At 44.4% G+C, this 19,763-nt stretch overlaps 12 non-coding genes across 12 annotated transcripts; all 12 read left to right on the top strand.

Moving 5' to 3' along the window:
* The first annotated feature begins 123 nt into the window (after positions 1-123).
* LOC141241497 (U2 spliceosomal RNA) lies at positions 124-314 on the top strand. The gene has a single exon (XR_012306236.1). It is a non-coding gene; the product is annotated as a U2 spliceosomal RNA (small nuclear RNA).
* Positions 315-1,420: 1,106 nt separating this feature from the next.
* Positions 1,421-1,611, top strand: LOC141241563 (U2 spliceosomal RNA). Its single transcript, XR_012306300.1, has one exon. It is a non-coding gene; the product is annotated as a U2 spliceosomal RNA (small nuclear RNA).
* A 1,115-nt stretch (positions 1,612-2,726) lies between these two features.
* Positions 2,727-2,917, top strand: LOC141241495 (U2 spliceosomal RNA). The gene has a single exon (XR_012306234.1). It is a non-coding gene; the product is annotated as a U2 spliceosomal RNA (small nuclear RNA).
* A 1,115-nt stretch (positions 2,918-4,032) lies between these two features.
* Positions 4,033-4,223, top strand: LOC141241568 (U2 spliceosomal RNA). The gene has a single exon (XR_012306305.1). It is a non-coding gene; the product is annotated as a U2 spliceosomal RNA (small nuclear RNA).
* A 6,199-nt stretch (positions 4,224-10,422) lies between these two features.
* On the top strand, positions 10,423-10,605 carry LOC141241600 (U2 spliceosomal RNA). Its single transcript, XR_012306335.1, has one exon. It is a non-coding gene; the product is annotated as a U2 spliceosomal RNA (small nuclear RNA).
* Positions 10,606-11,720: 1,115 nt separating this feature from the next.
* Positions 11,721-11,911, top strand: LOC141241494 (U2 spliceosomal RNA). Its single transcript, XR_012306233.1, has one exon. It is a non-coding gene; the product is annotated as a U2 spliceosomal RNA (small nuclear RNA).
* A 1,115-nt stretch (positions 11,912-13,026) lies between these two features.
* LOC141241493 (U2 spliceosomal RNA) lies at positions 13,027-13,217 on the top strand. The gene has a single exon (XR_012306232.1). It is a non-coding gene; the product is annotated as a U2 spliceosomal RNA (small nuclear RNA).
* Positions 13,218-14,332: 1,115 nt separating this feature from the next.
* LOC141241492 (U2 spliceosomal RNA) lies at positions 14,333-14,523 on the top strand. The gene has a single exon (XR_012306231.1). It is a non-coding gene; the product is annotated as a U2 spliceosomal RNA (small nuclear RNA).
* Positions 14,524-15,638: 1,115 nt separating this feature from the next.
* Positions 15,639-15,829, top strand: LOC141241491 (U2 spliceosomal RNA). Its single transcript, XR_012306230.1, has one exon. It is a non-coding gene; the product is annotated as a U2 spliceosomal RNA (small nuclear RNA).
* A 1,115-nt stretch (positions 15,830-16,944) lies between these two features.
* Positions 16,945-17,135, top strand: LOC141241490 (U2 spliceosomal RNA). The gene has a single exon (XR_012306229.1). It is a non-coding gene; the product is annotated as a U2 spliceosomal RNA (small nuclear RNA).
* A 1,112-nt stretch (positions 17,136-18,247) lies between these two features.
* Positions 18,248-18,438, top strand: LOC141241489 (U2 spliceosomal RNA). Its single transcript, XR_012306228.1, has one exon. It is a non-coding gene; the product is annotated as a U2 spliceosomal RNA (small nuclear RNA).
* Positions 18,439-19,553: 1,115 nt separating this feature from the next.
* On the top strand, positions 19,554-19,744 carry LOC141241488 (U2 spliceosomal RNA). Its single transcript, XR_012306227.1, has one exon. It is a non-coding gene; the product is annotated as a U2 spliceosomal RNA (small nuclear RNA).
* Positions 19,745-19,763: the final 19 nt, after the last annotated feature.

The raw sequence follows: 19,763 nt of genomic DNA, 5'->3' as shown, positions 1-19,763 counted from the left end.
CAGGCATGTAAGGGATCTAGAGGTTGACAACATGTCTTCTTAACGGGAGTCCAGGAGCTCATCTCCACAAATGGACTTTTCAGGATCCTTGGGTGGCTCCGTAGTTTGAAACCAATTCTGGTTATCGCTTCTCGGCCTTTTGGCTAAGATCAAGTGTAGTATCTGTTCTTATCAGTTTAATATCTGATACGTCCCCTATCTGGGGACCATATATTAAATGGATTTTTAGAACAGGGAGATGGAAAAAGAGCTTGCTCTGTCCACTCCACGCATTGACCTGGTATTGCAGTATCTCCAGGACCGGTGCACCCCTTCTTTAATGCAGTTTCTAAAATCAGAAAGAATTGAATTCAATGTTTTTTGTTCATTTTGCTTGTTTGTCGGATTTTGGGATGGACTCTTTGGCTTTGCTTTTCTTCTCCTCATTGGATTTTTCATGTTCAAAGTTGCAGAAGCCAGATTACAAGCTCATTTTGGTTCAACTTCAGCAACTGTGCATTGCATTGCCATGTAATGTGATGCAATGCTATCTTTCTAGCTCTCCCTTTTTACTTCCTTTTGGATAAACAGACATATTAGGCAAGCATTTTGGAGCTTTCACCTAAATAACTACAGGTGGTGAGATAAGCTGCACAATATAATTGACCTTTCAGTATATTGTTGCACACACACCATCTATTTAGCAAATGCCCTTGTTATCAACAGCAGCCTTTTAAACTCACCTGAGCTAACAGGTATGTGCGCTGGTTACTCTGCTGCGCTTAAAATTTCTTTTTTGGTTTGCTACAATGCCTTTTCTGAAACGTTGTCTCCTTCTGCTGGAACACTGACTTCTTTCATTTAATGCCTGCAGACTATAAAAGAGAACCCAACCCAAAAAGTTTGGTTGATTAGTCTGTGGCATTCTGTTAAACTGTTGCTTATGGCGGTCTCTGTGAGCTTCTCAGCGACATTCAGCCAGCCAGGTATCCTGCCTGCAGTAGATGGAATGTGGCAATGGAACGCTGGCTGCGCGTGTCATAATAGGCTCTGAGCCTTTATATACCTGTGCACAGCAGCAGCCACCTTCAGTCTGCTGCTGGACAGCCAGCAGCAGGAGAGGTATGTAATCAGGAGCCCTCCTGCTAAGGGTAGACAGCTGCTCGTTCCACCCCACCCCCCGCCTTAATTGGTTCTCCTCCCTTCCAACGGTGTTGAGGCGGGTGGGAACAGCAGGGGGTGAAGGTGCTGTGTTTAAAGAGGTGGAGTTATGCAGATCTAAAACGCGTGGATTGCAGCAGCAGCAAGCCGAAAAGTGCAGGCATGTAAGGGATCTAGAGGTTGACAACATGTCTTCTTAACGGGAGTCCAGGAGCTCATCTCCACAAATGGACTTTTCAGGATCCTTGGGTGGCTCCGTAGTTTGAAACCAATTCTGGTTATCGCTTCTCGGCCTTTTGGCTAAGATCAAGTGTAGTATCTGTTCTTATCAGTTTAATATCTGATACGTCCCCTATCTGGGGACCATATATTAAATGGATTTTTAGAACAGGGAGATGGAAAAAGAGCTTGCTCTGTCCACTCCACGCATTGACCTGGTATTGCAGTATCTCCAGGACTGGTGCACCCCTTCTTTAATGCAGTTTCTAAAATCAGAAAGAATTGAATTCAATGTTTTTTGTTCATTTTGCTTGTTTGTCGGATTTTGGGATGGACTCTTTGGCTTTGCTTTTCTTCTCCTCATTGGATTTTTGATGTTCAAAGTTGCAGAAGCCAGATTACAAGCTCATTTTGGTTCAACTTCAGCAACTGTGCATTGCATTGCCATGTAATGTGATGCAATGCTATCTTTCTAGCTCTCCCTTTTTACTTCCTTTTGGATAAACAGACATATTAGGCAAGCATTTTGGAGCTTTCACCTAAATAACTACAGGTGGTGAGATAAGCTGCACAATATAATTGACCTTTCAGTATATTGTTGCACACACACCATCTATTTAGCAAATGCCCTTGTTATCAACAGCAGCCTTTTAAACTCACCTGAGCTAACAGGTATGTGCGCTGGTTACTCTGCTGCGCTTAAAATTTCTTTTTTGGTTTGCTACAATGCCTTTTCTGAAACGTTGTCTCCTTCTGCTGGAACACTGACTTCTTTCATTTAATGCCTGCAGACTATAAAAGAGAACCCAACCCAAAAAGTTTGGTTGATTAGTCTGTGGCATTCTGTTAAACTGTTGCTTATGGCGGTCTCTGTGAGCTTCTCAGCGACATTCAGCCAGCCAGGTATCCTGCCTGCAGTAGATGGAATGTGGCAATGGAACGCTGGCTGCGCGTGTCATAATAGGCTCTGAGCCTTTATATACCTGTGCACAGCAGCAGCCACCTTCAGTCTGCTGCTGGACAGCCAGCAGCAGCAGCAGCAGGAGAGGTATGTAATCAGGAGCCCTCCTGCTAAGGGTAGACAGCTGCTCGTTCCACCCCACCCCCCGCCTTAATTGGTTCTCCTCCCTTCCAACGGTGTTGAGGCGGGTGGGAACAGCAGGGGGTGAAGGTGCTGTGTTTAAAGAGGTGGAGTTATGCAGATCTAAAACGCGTGGATTGCAGCAGCAGCAAGCCGAAAAGTGCAGGCATGTAAGGGATCTAGAGGTTGACAACATGTCTTCTTAACGGGAGTCCAGGAGCTCATCTCCACAAATGGACTTTTCAGGATCCTTGGGTGGCTCCGTAGTTTGAAACCAATTCTGGTTATCGCTTCTCGGCCTTTTGGCTAAGATCAAGTGTAGTATCTGTTCTTATCAGTTTAATATCTGATACGTCCCCTATCTGGGGACCATATATTAAATGGATTTTTAGAACAGGGAGATGGAAAAAGAGCTTGCTCTGTCCACTCCACGCATTGACCTGGTATTGCAGTATCTCCAGGACCGGTGCACCCCTTCTTTAATGCAGTTTCTAAAATCAGAAAGAATTGAATTCAATGTTTTTTGTTCATTTTGCTTGTTTGTCGGATTTTGGGATGGACTCTTTGGCTTTGCTTTTCTTCTCCTCATTGGATTTTTCATGTTCAAAGTTGCAGAAGCCAGATTACAAGCTCATTTTGGTTCAACTTCAGCAACTGTGCATTGCATTGCCATGTAATGTGATGCAATGCTATCTTTCTAGCTCTCCCTTTTTACTTCCTTTTGGATAAACAGACATATTAGGCAAGCATTTTGGAGCTTTCACCTAAATAACTACAGGTGGTGAGATAAGCTGCACAATATAATTGACCTTTCAGTATATTGTTGCACACACACCATCTATTTAGCAAATGCCCTTGTTATCAACAGCAGCCTTTTAAACTCACCTGAGCTAACAGGTATGTGCGCTGGTTACTCTGCTGCGCTTAAAATTTCTTTTTTGGTTTGCTACAATGCCTTTTCTGAAACGTTGTCTCCTTCTGCTGGAACACTGACTTCTTTCATTTAATGCCTGCAGACTATAAAAGAGAACCCAACCCAAAAAGTTTGGTTGATTAGTCTGTGGCATTCTGTTAAACTGTTGCTTATGGCGGTCTCTGTGAGCTTCTCAGCGACATTCAGCCAGCCAGGTATCCTGCCTGCAGTAGATGGAATGTGGCAATGGAACGCTGGCTGCGCGTGTCATAATAGGCTCTGAGCCTTTATATACCTGTGCACAGCAGCAGCCACCTTCAGTCTGCTGCTGGACAGCCAGCAGCAGCAGCAGCAGGAGAGGTATGTAATCAGGAGCCCTCCTGCTAAGGGTAGACAGCTGCTCGTTCCACCCCACCCCCCGCCTTAATTGGTTCTCCTCCCTTCCAACGGTGTTGAGGCGGGTGGGAACAGCAGGGGGTGAAGGTGCTGTGTTTGAAGAGGTGGAGTTATGCAGATCTAAAACGCGTGGATTGCAGCAGCAGCAAGCCGAAAAGTGCAGGCATGTAAGGGATCTAGAGGTTGACAACATGTCTTCTTAACGGGAGTCCAGGAGCTCATCTCCACAAATGGACTTTTCAGGATCCTTGGGTGGCTCCGTAGTTTGAAACCAATTCTGGTTATCGCTTCTCGGCCTTTTGGCTAAGATCAAGTGTAGAATCTGTTCTTATCAGTTTAATATCTGATACGTCCCCTATCTGGGGACCATATATTAAATGGATTTTTAGAACAGGGAGATGGAAAAAGAGCTTGCTCTGTCCACTCCACGCATTGACCTGGTATTGCAGTATCTCCAGGACCGGTGCACCCCTTCTTTAATGCAGTTTCTAAAATCAGAAAGAATTGAATTCAATGTTTTTTGTTCATTTTGCTTGTTTGTCGGATTTTGGGATGGACTCTTTGGCTTTGCTTTTCTTCTCCTCATTGGATTTTTCATGTTCAAAGTTGCAGAAGCCAGATTACAAGCTCATTTTGGTTCAACTTCAGCAACTGTGCATTGCATTGCCATGTAATGTGATGCAATGCTATCTTTCTAGCTCTCCCTTTTTACTTCCTTTTGGATAAACAGACATATTAGGCAAGCATTTTGGAGCTTTCACCTAAATAACTACAGGTGGTGAGATAAGCTGCACAATATAATTGACCTTTCAGTATATTGTTGCACACACACCATCTATTTAGCAAATGCCCTTGTTATCAACAGCAGCCTTTTAAACTCACCTGAGCTAACAGGTATGTGCGCTGGTTACTCTGCTGCGCTTAAAATTTCTTTTTTGGTTTGCTACAATGCCTTTTCTGAAACGTTGTCTCCTTCTGCTGGAACACTGACTTCTTTCATTTAATGCCTGCAGACTATAAAAGAGAACCCAACCCAAAAAGTTTGGTTGATTAGTCTGTGGCATTCTGTTAAACTGTTGCTTATGGCGGTCTCTGTGAGCTTCTCAGCGACATTCAGCCAGCCAGGTATCCTGCCTGCAGTAGATGGAATGTGGCAATGGAACGCTGGCTGCGCGTGTCATAATAGGCTCTGAGCCTTTATATACCTGTGCACAGCAGCAGCCACCTTCAGTCTGCTGCTGGACAGCCAGCAGCAGCAGCAGCAGGAGAGGTATGTAATCAGGAGCCCTCCTGCTAAGGGTAGACAGCTGCTCGTTCCACCCCACCCCCCGCCTTAATTGGTTCTCCTCCCTTCCAACGGTGTTGAGGCGGGTGGGAACAGCAGGGGGTGAAGGTGCTGTGTTTAAAGAGGTGGAGTTATGCAGATCTAAAACGCGTGGATTGCAGCAGCAGCAAGCCGAAAAGTGCAGGCATGTAAGGGATCTAGAGGTTGACAACATGTCTTCTTAACGGGAGTCCAGGAGCTCATCTCCACAAATGGACTTTTCAGGATCCTTGGGTGGCTCCGTAGTTTGAAACCAATTCTGGTTATCGCTTCTCGGCCTTTTGGCTTCGATCTTACAGCTTGTCTGTTTGGTTGTTGTCTATCTGGGTGCTTCCGGTACCCTCTCTCTCGGCCTGGGGGGATCGTTCCTCTTCGGAGGGACTTCACCCCCCTGCTGCTATAGGGAGAGAGGCTTAGTCCGGGAGCAACGGGAAGTGATCCCCTAAAAAGGCATATGCCTTTTTTTTCTTTCCGTAGTTGGCGTACTTTTTTTGGAAGAGATGCCGGCTGTGCTGTCATATGCATCGGGTGAACCCCGGATGAGAAATACAGTGCGAATTGACGTTTTGGAGAAGTTTCGCTGTGAGAAAAACATCCAGTATGTTTGCAACATCATCCTTCTTGGACTTCTGGGATTTAGTAGAGAGGACATCTTCTGCTTCCAGGACAACGAATCGAAAGGTACCTACACCATCACTTTTAGGAGTCAAGGGTGCTGCCAACAACTGGTCCAGAAAGTGAACGAAAATAGCCACATGGACGAAATGGAAGGTTTGATTTTTTCCTTATTATTTGTTTATGAAGAAGTCCAGATTGTGGTTCACTTCCCTAACCCTTTTGTGGAAGTGCTGGATATTTTGACTTTCTTGCGTCGCTATTGCGATGACGTGTCCTTTTTAGGAAAAATTAAAAATGCAGTTAATTTTTGGTGTGGGAAGCGGAGGTTCCTGGCACGATTAAAGAAGGATCCAACGGGAGTCGGAGGAACACAGCACCCTCCCTCCACCTTCACAATCGGGAAGAGCCGAGGATACCTCTTCTATCAAGGTATGCCCTTGTATTGTAGGAATTGTGGCACAATGGGGCATACCCAAGACGCTTGCCAGGAGAGGAGGGCTGCCCGTTGTAATAATTGCAGCCAGTATGGACACTTGACGAAAGACTGTCCTCACAAGAAACAGTGTAATCTGTGCGGGGAGGATGGACATGTATTCCGGAGTTGCCCCCAGAGAACCAAGGTACGGACATATGCAGAGGCAACTGGGGGTCACTGGCGAAGATAATCTCTAGCTCGCCCCTCAGTGTCCGTCGGGGAGGATCCCCTTGACAGGACTGAGCTAAGCTCTACTGGCCCCTCTGTAGTGGAGGTGGCAAAGAAGAAGCCCCCGCAAAAAGGGGACTATGGGCGGTCCGTCCAGGGACCGGAGCAGGGATGCTCTTCTGTTCGGGAGGGTGTCTCTGTGTCGATGGCCCCTGAAGATGTGTGTGTTTCTGGTGTGCTGGAGCAGGGTGCCCCCAGTATGTTGGCACTGGTGGGCCCTGCTGCGAAGGCCCCAGATGCTATTCAAGTGTCGAGCCAGCAGGACGCAGTGTGTTTTTCCCTAGGTGACGACCTCGAGAAGAGAGACCATGAGGCAGTAGTGGGAGAAGATTGCACTAGTGACCTACCTGAACCCAGCGGGAAAAAGATGCGTGCGGATGTCTGTCCGGATTCACCGGATGTTTCCTTGGGTGTCGGTGATTTGTGGCTGCAGGGAGCAGGAGCTGGATACCCGGTCACTGCCTCGGATCCAATGAACATTTCCTTTTCCCCGGAGTCAGGGATCTTGGAGGCACTGTTGGATCATAGTCCTGAACAGGTCAAGATGATTCTGGATGACTCCCTCCCACCTTGACTTTAATGCCGTCCATAAAATGCCTCTCACTGAATGTGAGATCTTTAAAGAGCCCTGTTCGCAGGGCTGCTCTTTTTCAATATTTAGAGACTTTAGACTTTGATGTGTGTTTATTGCAGGAATGTGGACTACAACACTCAATTAATTATGACGAGCTTAAAAAGGATTGGAAGTCGGGACCGTCAGTGTGGTCCGGCTCAAATGTGAATAGGTCTGCTGGAGTGGGTTTGCTCTGTCGTGGTAATAACATCGTGTTTTCCTCTGTTACAGAGATTACACCAGGCAGGGCAATGTTAGTACATTTGCATATTAATAATTTTAGTTTTCGCATAATTAATGTGTATGCTCCTCCCGACAAGCAAGAGCGCATCCAATTGTTTGAAATTTTGTCTGTATTTTGTGTTGGGTCTTCTCCCCTCCTGATAGGTGGGGATTTCAACTGCCTTAGTGTCGGCGAACAACGAGTAGGAGGGGACCCTCTCCGTAAGTTGGATAAGTCATGTTTTCTGCTAAAAAATTTTCAAACTGATTTTAAGCTATGCGATGCCTGGAGGTCTCTTTCACCGACGGACCCTGGATTTACATGGTCGGGGAGTGGCCTCTAGGATCGATTTTATGTTTTTATCTGTGGATTTTAAGCCGGTGATGTTTGATCTAATGTCTAATTTATTTTCCGATCACAAAATGTTAAAATTACAGTTAGAATACCAAGGAGAGCAGAGAATAAACAAAGGACTGTGGCGTTTGGGGACACATCTGCTGGAGGATCCTCAGATAAGGTCGGATTTTTGTACAGCCTACCAGGAATGGAGACAACATAGGCCTCCTTATATAAAAATGTTGTCTTGGTGGGAAAAGATTAAAAATAAAATTAGGCTTTTTTTTATCACGGCAGGGAGGAAGAAATCAAGACAGAAAAAACAATTTTTCTCAAATCTAAATACTAGGCTGCAGACACTTTATAAATTTAAAGAGATTGGGTTGGAGGTGGAGGAAGACATTGTCAGCCTAAAAGCAGAAATACATACACTTTTGGAGCAGAAGGGGAGAGAGGTTATTTTTAATTCAAAGGTAAAGCAGTTAGAAGAAGATGAAAAATGTACACGCTTCTTTTTTAAAAAAGCAATGGAGAGGAAAGATGCGATTACTTGTTTAGGTGAAGAATCCACTATACAGGGCATGAAGAACGTGGCTTTTGATTTTTACCGACTCCTTTTTAGTGAGAAAAGTGTGGATGATTCCTTTCTACAAGATGCTCTTAATGTCCTAGATTTTAAGTTGAATCAGTCAGATCAGGAGTTTTTAATACGGGATTTTAGCTTAGAGGAACTTTTTAACATTTTTAAAAGTTTTTCAAAGGGCAAAGCTCCGGGAGCAGACGGTCTCCCCGTCGAATTTTATCTGACTTTCTGGGATATTTTAAAGGATGATCTTTTAGCACTTTTTAAGGAGGTTTTTAAGTGTAAACGGTTGCCCAAGGGATGGAGGAGGGGAATAGTGTCCTTGATCTTTAAAAAGAAAGGGGCTCGTGAGGACCTTGCAAATTGGAGGCCTATCACCCTCCTCAACATGGATTATAAAGTATTAGCCAAATTTATTGCATGCCGGCTTAAAATGATAATTGATAAGTTGATACAACCAGAACAAGTTTGTGGTGTACCGGGAAGGAGTATTGCGGAGGTGTTAAATGTCATAAGAGATGCAATATGGTATACTAGGGATCGTGGTCAGAATTTAGTCCTGTTGGCGCTGGACTTTGAGAAGGCGTTCGACAGGTTATCGCACAAGTATCTTTTTAGTGTTTTAAAGAAGATGGCGATCCCGGATTTTATCATGTCTCTAATTAAGATTTTGTATAAAGATTCATATTGTCAAATCTCTGTTAATGGCTTCTTAACAGGTGAAATACCGCTGGAATCCGGAGTGAAGCAGGGCTGCCCTTTGTCCCCGATCCTGTTTATTTGTGCTATGGAGCCTTTATTATGCCAAATTAGGAAAGATAAAGTGATCCGTGGGGTCCCTGTTCCGGGTGGAGGGGGGGCCCAAATTAAAGTCTTCGGGTATATGGACGATGTTACTGCCATCTGCACGGATCCTGCTTCCCTCCGGAGGGTGGTGAGGTGTACCAGTTTTTTTAGTCAGGCTTCAGGTTTTAAGTTGAATTTTAATAAAACTGAGTGTTTGACAATTGGTTCCTGGGATACAGTGGACCTACCAGCAGTCAAAATGAAGTGTGATAAAGTTAAAATTTTGGGCATTACTTTTAATAAAGAAAATGACGGGGTTGTGAGTTGGGGGGAGGTCCAGGAGAAAATGGTGAAGAAACTATCCTTTTGGAATTTGCGTAGTTTGTCAATCGAAGGGAAAGTTCTAATTATTAAGTCTGTATTATTGCCAATGATGTTATATGTTGCAATTGTGTACCCTCCCTCCGACTTAATGCTCAAAAAGCTGACTCGCTGCATGTTTATATTTATTTGGGGCTCGAAGATGGAAAAAGTAAAACGCACAGAAATGTATAAAAGGCATCAAAATGGTGGAAAGGATGTCCCGGATTTGAGCATGTTTTTGTATATAAATTTCTTCTGTTTCTGTTTTAAGCTTCTTAATTCTAACAGTGTTTTTAGTCTGTTTTTAAAATATACTTGTGGTTATGTTTTTAAGAGATGGCTACGGCCATCCTTATCTTCGCCTGTTTTATTATGTCCCCCAAAGCATCTTATCATCTTAGAGAAAGTATGTAGAAATTATAAATTAAGAGACTTGGATACTGATATTCTTCAAGACCGAAGGAAATTGATAACTCATCTGAGAAGGGAAGAAAGAGTATCTGAAGTAATCAACTTTTCCTGGAGCAGATCCAAGCGAGTCTGGAGGAATGTGTTTGGAAAGTTTCTCGCAAATATTCATAAAGACCTTGCCTGGATGTCCGTCCACCAGTGCCTCCCAACTAGAGACTTTCAGCACAGGAGAGGCCTGGCGGCGCGGGCAAAATGTCCTAGAGACTCGTGTGGAAGTGATGAGACGGTTTTACATCTGTTTTGGAACTGTTTTTATGCGCAAGAACTTTGGCGGAGACTGGGGGTGCTTTTGAAATGGGTTTGTGGTCTGAAAGACTTTTGTCACGAATATGTTTTATACGGACTTTTTAATTGCCCAACTTTACATCAAACCAAAATATGCTGGTGTATAATAAATTGTGCAAAAAGTGCTATGTGGAAAGTGAGGAATATTTTGTTGTTCAAACGTGACTGTATTTCCATCAATGATTGTATTAGAATGGTTTTTAGCGAAATGTATATTTATTATTTGAAAGATGTCAAAAATGTGGGTAAACACGAAGCGAATAGAAGATGGTGTTTTTACATGTGGAATACTATTTTGTACTAATAATGTCTGTGGAAAGAGCTCTATTAACGCTGTAAATAAGAATAATGTGTTTTTGTACTTTTTTATATCTGAATAAATTTATGTTGAAACCTTATCTGTTCTTATCAGTTTAATATCTGATACGTCCCCTATCTGGGGACCATATATTAAATGGATTTTTAGAACAGGGAGATGGAAAAAGAGCTTGCTCTGTCCACTCCACGCATTGACCTGGTATTGCAGTATCTCCAGGACCGGTGCACCCCTTCTTTAATGCAGTTTCTAAAATCAGAAAGAATTGAATTCAATGTTTTTTGTTCATTTTGCTTGTTTGTCGGATTTTGGGATGGACTCTTTGGCTTTGCTTTTCTTCTCCTCATTGGATTTTTCATGTTCAAAGTTGCAGAAGCCAGATTACAAGCTCATTTTGGTTCAACTTCAGCAACTGTGCATTGCATTGCCATGTAATGTGATGCAATGCTATCTTTCTAGCTCTCCCTTTTTACTTCCTTTTGGATAAACAGACATATTAGGCAAGCATTTTGGAGCTTTCACCTAAATAACTACAGGTGGTGAGATAAGCTGCACAATATAATTGACCTTTCAGTATATTGTTGCACACACACCATCTATTTAGCAAATGCCCTTGTTATCAACAGCAGCCTTTTAAACTCACCTGAGCTAACAGGTATGTGCGCTGGTTACTCTGCTGCGCTAAAAATTTCTTTTTTGGTTTGCTACAATGCCTTTTCTGAAACGTTGTCTCCTTCTGCTGGAACACTGACTTCTTTCATTTAATGCCTGCAGACTATAAAAGAGAACCCAACCCAAAAAGTTTGGTTGATTAGTCTGTGGCATTCTGTTAAACTGTTGCTTATGGCGGTCTCTGTGAGCTTCTCAGCGACATTCAGCCAGCCAGGTATCCTGCCTGCAGTAGATGGAATGTGGCAATGGAACGCTGGCTGCGCGTGTCATAATAGGCTCTGAGCCTTTATATACCTGTGCACAGCAGCAGCCACCTTCAGTCTGCTGCTGGACAGCCAGCAGCAGCAGCAGCAGGAGAGGTATGTAATCAGGAGCCCTCCTGCTAAGGGTAGACAGCTGCTCGTTCCACCCCACCCCCCGCCTTAATTGGTTCTCCTCCCTTCCAACGGTGTTGAGGCGGGTGGGAACAGCAGGGGGTGAAGGTGCTGTGTTTAAAGAGGTGGAGTTATGCAGATCTAAAACGCGTGGATTGCAGCAGCAGCAAGCCGAAAAGTGCAGGCATGTAAGGGATCTAGAGGTTGACAACATGTCTTCTTAACGGGAGTCCAGGAGCTCATCTCCACAAATGGACTTTTCAGGATCCTTGGGTGGCTCCGTAGTTTGAAACCAATTCTGGTTATCGCTTCTCGGCCTTTTGGCTAAGATCAAGTGTAGTATCTGTTCTTATCAGTTTAATATCTGATACGTCCCCTATCTGGGGACCATATATTAAATGGATTTTTAGAACAGGGAGATGGAAAAAGAGCTTGCTCTGTCCACTCCACGCATTGACCTGGTATTGCAGTATCTCCAGGACCGGTGCACCCCTTCTTTAATGCAGTTTCTAAAATCAGAAAGAATTGAATTCAATGTTTTTTGTTCATTTTGCTTGTTTGTCGGATTTTGGGATGGACTCTTTGGCTTTGCTTTTCTTCTCCTCATTGGATTTTTCATGTTCAAAGTTGCAGAAGCCAGATTACAAGCTCATTTTGGTTCAACTTCAGCAACTGTGCATTGCATTGCCATGTAATGTGATGCAATGCTATCTTTCTAGCTCTCCCTTTTTACTTCCTTTTGGATAAACAGACATATTAGGCAAGCATTTTGGAGCTTTCACCTAAATAACTACAGGTGGTGAGATAAGCTGCACAATATAATTGACCTTTCAGTATATTGTTGCACACACACCATCTATTTAGCAAATGCCCTTGTTATCAACAGCAGCCTTTTAAACTCACCTGAGCTAACAGGTATGTGCGCTGGTTACTCTGCTGCGCTTAAAATTTCTTTTTTGGTTTGCTACAATGCCTTTTCTGAAACGTTGTCTCCTTCTGCTGGAACACTGACTTCTTTCATTTAATGCCTGCAGACTATAAAAGAGAACCCAACCCAAAAAGTTTGGTTGATTAGTCTGTGGCATTCTGTTAAACTGTTGCTTATGGCGGTCTCTGTGAGCTTCTCAGCGACATTCAGCCAGCCAGGTATCCTGCCTGCAGTAGATGGAATGTGGCAATGGAACGCTGGCTGCGCGTGTCATAATAGGCTCTGAGCCTTTATATACCTGTGCACAGCAGCAGCCACCTTCAGTCTGCTGCTGGACAGCCAGCAGCAGCAGCAGCAGGAGAGGTATGTAATCAGGAGCCCTCCTGCTAAGGGTAGACAGCTGCTCGTTCCACCCCACCCCCCGCCTTAATTGGTTCTCCTCCCTTCCAACGGTGTTGAGGCGGGTGGGAACAGCAGGGGGTGAAGGTGCTGTGTTTAAAGAGGTGGAGTTATGCAGATCTAAAACGCGTGGATTGCAGCAGCAGCAAGCCGAAAAGTGCAGGCATGTAAGGGATCTAGAGGTTGACAACATGTCTTCTTAACGGGAGTCCAGGAGCTCATCTCCACAAATGGACTTTTCAGGATCCTTGGGTGGCTCCGTAGTTTGAAACCAATTCTGGTTATCGCTTCTCGGCCTTTTGGCTAAGATCAAGTGTAGTATCTGTTCTTATCAGTTTAATATCTGATACGTCCCCTATCTGGGGACCATATATTAAATGGATTTTTAGAACAGGGAGATGGAAAAAGAGCTTGCTCTGTCCACTCCACGCATTGACCTGGTATTGCAGTATCTCCAGGACCGGTGCACCCCTTCTTTAATGCAGTTTCTAAAATCAGAAAGAATTGAATTCAATGTTTTTTGTTCATTTTGCTTGTTTGTCGGATTTTGGGATGGACTCTTTGGCTTTGCTTTTCTTCTCCTCATTGGATTTTTCATGTTCAAAGTTGCAGAAGCCAGATTACAAGCTCATTTTGGTTCAACTTCAGCAACTGTGCATTGCATTGCCATGTAATGTGATGCAATGCTATCTTTCTAGCTCTCCCTTTTTACTTCCTTTTGGATAAACAGACATATTAGGCAAGCATTTTGGAGCTTTCACCTAAATAACTACAGGTGGTGAGATAAGCTGCACAATATAATTGACCTTTCAGTATATTGTTGCACACACACCATCTATTTAGCAAATGCCCTTGTTATCAACAGCAGCCTTTTAAACTCACCTGAGCTAACAGGTATGTGCGCTGGTTACTCTGCTGCGCTAAAAATTTCTTTTTTGGTTTGCTACAATGCCTTTTCTGAAACGTTGTCTCCTTCTGCTGGAACACTGACTTCTTTCATTTAATGCCTGCAGACTATAAAAGAGAACCCAACCCAAAAAGTTTGGTTGATTAGTCTGTGGCATTCTGTTAAACTGTTGCTTATGGCGGTCTCTGTGAGCTTCTCAGCGACATTCAGCCAGCCAGGTATCCTGCCTGCAGTAGATGGAATGTGGCAATGGAACGCTGGCTGCGCGTGTCATAATAGGCTCTGAGCCTTTATATACCTGTGCACAGCAGCAGCCACCTTCAGTCTGCTGCTGGACAGCCAGCAGCAGCAGCAGCAGGAGAGGTATGTAATCAGGAGCCCTCCTGCTAAGGGTAGACAGCTGCTCGTTCCACCCCACCCCCCGCCTTAATTGGTTCTCCTCCCTTCCAACGGTGTTGAGGCGGGTGGGAACAGCAGGGGGTGAAGGTGCTGTGTTTAAAGAGGTGGAGTTATGCAGATCTAAAACGCGTGGATTGCAGCAGCAGCAAGCCGAAAAGTGCAGGCATGTAAGGGATCTAGAGGTTGACAACATGTCTTCTTAACGGGAGTCCAGGAGCTCATCTCCACAAATGGACTTTTCAGGATCCTTGGGTGGCTCCGTAGTTTGAAACCAATTCTGGTTATCGCTTCTCGGCCTTTTGGCTAAGATCAAGTGTAGTATCTGTTCTTATCAGTTTAATATCTGATACGTCCCCTATCTGGGGACCATATATTAAATGGATTTTTAGAACAGGGAGATGGAAAAAGAGCTTGCTCTGTCCACTCCACGCATTGACCTGGTATTGCAGTATCTCCAGGACCGGTGCACCCCTTCTTTAATGCAGTTTCTAAAATCAGAAAGAATTGAATTCAATGTTTTTTGTTCATTTTGCTTGTTTGTCGGATTTTGGGATGGACTCTTTGGCTTTGCTTTTCTTCTCCTCATTGGATTTTTCATGTTCAAAGTTGCAGAAGCCAGATTACAAGCTCATTTTGGTTCAACTTCAGCAACTGTGCATTGCATTGCCATGTAATGTGATGCAATGCTATCTTTCTAGCTCTCCCTTTTTACTTCCTTTTGGATAAACAGACATATTAGGCAAGCATTTTGGAGCTTTCACCTAAATAACTACAGGTGGTGAGATAAGCTGCACAATATAATTGACCTTTCAGTATATTGTTGCACACACACCATCTATTTAGCAAATGCCCTTGTTATCAACAGCAGCCTTTTAAACTCACCTGAGCTAACAGGTATGTGCGCTGGTTACTCTGCTGCGCTTAAAATTTCTTTTTTGGTTTGCTACAATGCCTTTTCTGAAACGTTGTCTCCTTCTGCTGGAACACTGACTTCTTTCATTTAATGCCTGCAGACTATAAAAGAGAACCCAACCCAAAAAGTTTGGTTGATTAGTCTGTGGCATTCTGTTAAACTGTTGCTTATGGCGGTCTCTGTGAGCTTCTCAGCGACATTCAGCCAGCCAGGTATCCTGCCTGCAGTAGATGGAATGTGGCAATGGAACGCTGGCTGCGCGTGTCATAATAGGCTCTGAGCCTTTATATACCTGTGCACAGCAGCAGCCACCTTCAGTCTGCTGCTGGACAGCCAGCAGCAGCAGCAGCAGGAGAGGTATGTAATCAGGAGCCCTCCTGCTAAGGGTAGACAGCTGCTCGTTCCACCCCACCCCCCGCCTTAATTGGTTCTCCTCCCTTCCAACGGTGTTGAGGCGGGTGGGAACAGCAGGGGGTGAAGGTGCTGTGTTTAAAGAGGTGGAGTTATGCAGATCTAAAACGCGTGGATTGCAGCAGCAGCAAGCCGAAAAGTGCAGGCATGTAAGGGATCTAGAGGTTGACAACATGTCTTCTTAACGGGAGTCCAGGAGCTCATCTCCACAAATGGACTTTTCAGGATCCTTGGGTGGCTCCGTAGTTTGAAACCAATTCTGGTTATCGCTTCTCGGCCTTTTGGCTAAGATCAAGTGTAGTATCTGTTCTTATCAGTTTAATATCTGATACGTCCCCTATCTGGGGACCATATATTAAATGGATTTTTAGAACAGGGAGATGGAAAAAGAGCTTGCTCTGTCCACTCCACGCATTGACCTGGTATTGCAGTATCTCCAGGACCGGTGCACCCCTTCTTTAATGCAGTTTCTAAAATCAGAAAGAATTGAATTCAATGTTTTTTGTTCATTTTGCTTGTTTGTCGGATTTTGGGATGGACTCTTTGGCTTTGCTTTTCTTCTCCTCATTGGATTTTTCATGTTCAAAGTTGCAGAAGCCAGATTACAAGCTCATTTTGGTTCAACTTCAGCAACTGTGCATTGCATTGCCATGTAATGTGATGCAATGCTATCTTTCTAGCTCTCCCTTTTTACTTCCTTTTGGATAAACAGACATATTAGGCAAGCATTTTGGAGCTTTCACCTAAATAACTACAGGTGGTGAGATAAGCTGCACAATATAATTGACCTTTCAGTATATTGTTGCACACACACCATCTATTTAGCAAATGCCCTTGTTATCAACAGCAGCCTTTTAAACTCACCTGAGCTAACAGGTATGTGCGCTGGTTACTCTGCTGCGCTTAAAATTTCTTTTTTGGTTTGCTACAATGCCTTTTCTGAAACGTTGTCTCCTTCTGCTGGAACACTGACTTCTTTCATTTAATGCCTGCAGACTATAAAAGAGAACCCAACCCAAAAAGTTTGGTTGATTAGTCTGTGGCATTCTGTTAAACTGTTGCTTATGGCGGTCTCTGTGAGCTTCTCAGCGACATTCAGCCAGCCAGGTATCCTGCCTGCAGTAGATGGAATGTGGCAATGGAACGCTGGCTGCGCGTGTCATAATAGGCTCTGAGCCTTTATATACCTGTGCACAGCAGCAGCCACCTTCAGTCTGCTGCTGGACAGCCAGCAGCAGCAGCAGCAGGAGAGGTATGTAATCAGGAGCCCTCCTGCTAAGGGTAGACAGCTGCTCGTTCCACCCCACCCCCCGCCTTAATTGGTTCTCCTCCCTTCCAACGGTGTTGAGGCGGGTGGGAACAGCAGGGGGTGAAGGTGCTGTGTTTAAAGAGGTGGAGTTATGCAGATCTAAAACGCGTGGATTGCAGCAGCAGCAAGCCGAAAAGTGCAGGCATGTAAGGGATCTAGAGGTTGACAACATGTCTTCTTAACGGGACTCCAGGAGCTCATCTCCACAAATGGACTTTTCAGGATCCTTGGGTGGCTCCGTAGTTTGAAACCAATTCTGGTTATCGCTTCTCGGCCTTTTGGCTAAGATCAAGTGTAGTATCTGTTCTTATCAGTTTAATATCTGATACGTCCCCTATCTGGGGACCATATATTAAATGGATTTTTAGAACAGGGAGATGGAAAAAGAGCTTGCTCTGTCCACTCCACGCATTGACCTGGTATTGCAGTATCTCCAGGACCGGTGCACCCCTTCTTTAATGCAGTTTCTAAAATCAGAAAGAATTGAATTCAATGTTTTTTGTTCATTTTGCTTGTTTGTCGGATTTTGGGATGGACTCTTTGGCTTTGCTTTTCTTCTCCTCATTGGATTTTTCATGTTCAAAGTTGCAGAAGCCAGATTACAAGCTCATTTTGGTTCAACTTCAGCAACTGTGCATTGCATTGCCATGTAATGTGATGCAATGCTATCTTTCTAGCTCTCCCTTTTTACTTCCTTTTGGATAAACAGACATATTAGGCAAGCATTTTGGAGCTTTCACCTAAATAACTACAGGTGGTGAGATAAGCTGCACAATATAATTGACCTTTCAGTATATTGTTGCACACACACCATCTATTTAGCAAATGCCCTTGTTATCAACAGCAGCCTTTTAAACTCACCTGAGCTAACAGGTATGTGCGCTGGTTTCTCTGCTGCGCTTAAAATTTCTTTTTTGGTTTGCTACAATGCCTTTTCTGAAACGTTGTCTCCTTCTGCTGGAACACTGACTTCTTTCATTTAATGCCTGCAGACTATAAAAGAGAACCCAACCCAAAAAGTTTGGTTGATTAGTCTGTGGCAGTCTGTTAAACTGTTGCTTATGGCGGTCTCTGTGAGCTTCTCAGCGACATTCAGCCAGCCAGGTATCCTGCCTGCAGTAGATGGAATGTGGCAATGGAACGCTGGCTGCGCGTGTCATAATAGGCTCTGAGCCTTTATATACCTGTGCACAGCAGCAGCCACCTTCAGTCTGCTGCTGGACAGCCAGCAGCAGCAGCAGGAGAGGTATGTAATCAGGAGCCCTCCTGCTAAGGGTAGACAGCTGCTCGTTCCACCCCACCCCCCGCCTTAATTGGTTCTCCTCCCTTCCAACGGTGTTGAGGCGGGTGGGAACAGCAGGGGGTGAAGGTGCTGTGTTTAAAGAGGTGGAGTTATGCAGATCTAAAACGCATGGATTGCAGCAGCAGCAAGCCGAAAAGTGCAGGCATGTAAGGGATCTAGAGGTTGACAACATGTCTTCTTAACGGGAGTCCAGGAGCTCATCTCCACAAATGGACTTTTCAGGATCCTTGGGTGGCTCCGTAGTTTGAAACCAATTCTGGTTATCGCTTCTCGGCCTTTTGGCTAAGATCAAGTGTAGTATCTGTTCTTATCAGTTTAATATCTGATACGTCCCCTATCTGGGGACCATATATTAAATGGATTTTTAGAACAGGGAGATGGAAAAAGAGCTTGCTCTGTCCACTCCACGCATTGACCTGGTATTGCAGTATCTCCAGGACCGGTGCACCCCTTCTTTAATGCAGTTTCTAAAATCAGAAAGAATTGAATTCAATGTTTTTTGTTCATTTTGCTTGTTTGTCGGATTTTGGGATGGACTCTTTGGCTTTGCTTTTCTTCTCCTCATTGGATTTTTCATGTTCAAAGTTGCAGAAGCCAGATTACAAGCTCATTTTGGTTCAACTTCAGCAACTGTGCATTGCATTGCCATGTAATGTGATGCAATGCTATCTTTCTAGCTCTCCCTTTTTACTTCCTTTTGGATAAACAGACATATTAGGCAAGCATTTTGGAGCTTTCACCTAAATAACTACAGGTGGTGAGATAAGCTGCACAATATAATTGACCTTTCAGTATATTGTTGCACACACACCATCTATTTAGCAAATGCCCTTGTTATCAACAGCAGCCTTTTAAACTCACCTGAGCTAACAGGTATGTGCGCTGGTTACTCTGCTGCGCTTAAAATTTCTTTTTTGGTTTGCTACAATGCCTTTTCTGAAACGTTGTCTCCTTCTGCTGGAACACTGACTTCTTTCATTTAATGCCTGCAGACTATAAAAGAGAACCCAACCCAAAAAGTTTGGTTGATTAGTCTGTGGCATTCTGTTAAACTGTTGCTTATGGCGGTCTCTGTGAGCTTCTCAGCGACATTCAGCCAGCCAGGTATCCTGCCTGCAGTAGATGGAATGTGGCAATGGAACGCTGGCTGCGCGTGTCATAATAGGCTCTGAGCCTTTATATACCTGTGCACAGCAGCAGCCACCTTCAGTCTGCTGCTGGACAGCCAGCAGCAGCAGCAGCAGGAGAGGTATGTAATCAGGAGCCCTCCTGCTAAGGGTAGACAGCTGCTCGTTCCACCCCACCCCCCGCCTTAATTGGTTCTCCTCCCTTCCAACGGTGTTGAGGCGGGTGGGAACAGCAGGGGGTGAAGGTGCTGTGTTTAAAGAGGTGGAGTTATGCAGATCTAAAACGCGTGGATTGCAGCAGCAGCAAGCCGAAAAGTGCAGGCATGTAAGGGATCTAGAGGTTGACAACATGTCTTCTTAACGGGAGTCCAGGAGCTCATCTCCACAAATGGACTTTTCAGGATCCTTGGGTGGCTCCGTAGTTTGAAACCAATTCTGGTTATCGCTTCTCGGCCTTTTGGCTAAGATCAAGTGTAGTATCTGTTCTTATCAGTTTAATATCTGATACGTCCCCTATCTGGGGACCATATATTAAATGGATTTTTAGAACAGGGAGATGGAAAAAGAGCTTGCTCTGTCCACTCCACGCATTGACCTGGTATTGCAGTATCTCCAGGACCGGTGCACCCCTTCTTTAATGCAGTTTCTAAA

Source organism: Phyllobates terribilis, unplaced genomic scaffold, assembly GCF_046119375.1.
Source record: "Phyllobates terribilis strain yellow unplaced genomic scaffold, ASM4611937v1 Scaffold_1017__1_contigs__length_469563, whole genome shotgun sequence".
In the NCBI taxonomy this organism is placed as follows: Eukaryota; Metazoa; Chordata; class Amphibia; order Anura; family Dendrobatidae; genus Phyllobates; species Phyllobates terribilis.
Note: the sequence above shows the minus strand (reverse complement) of the source record. Positions and strands in the feature narration are given on the sequence as shown.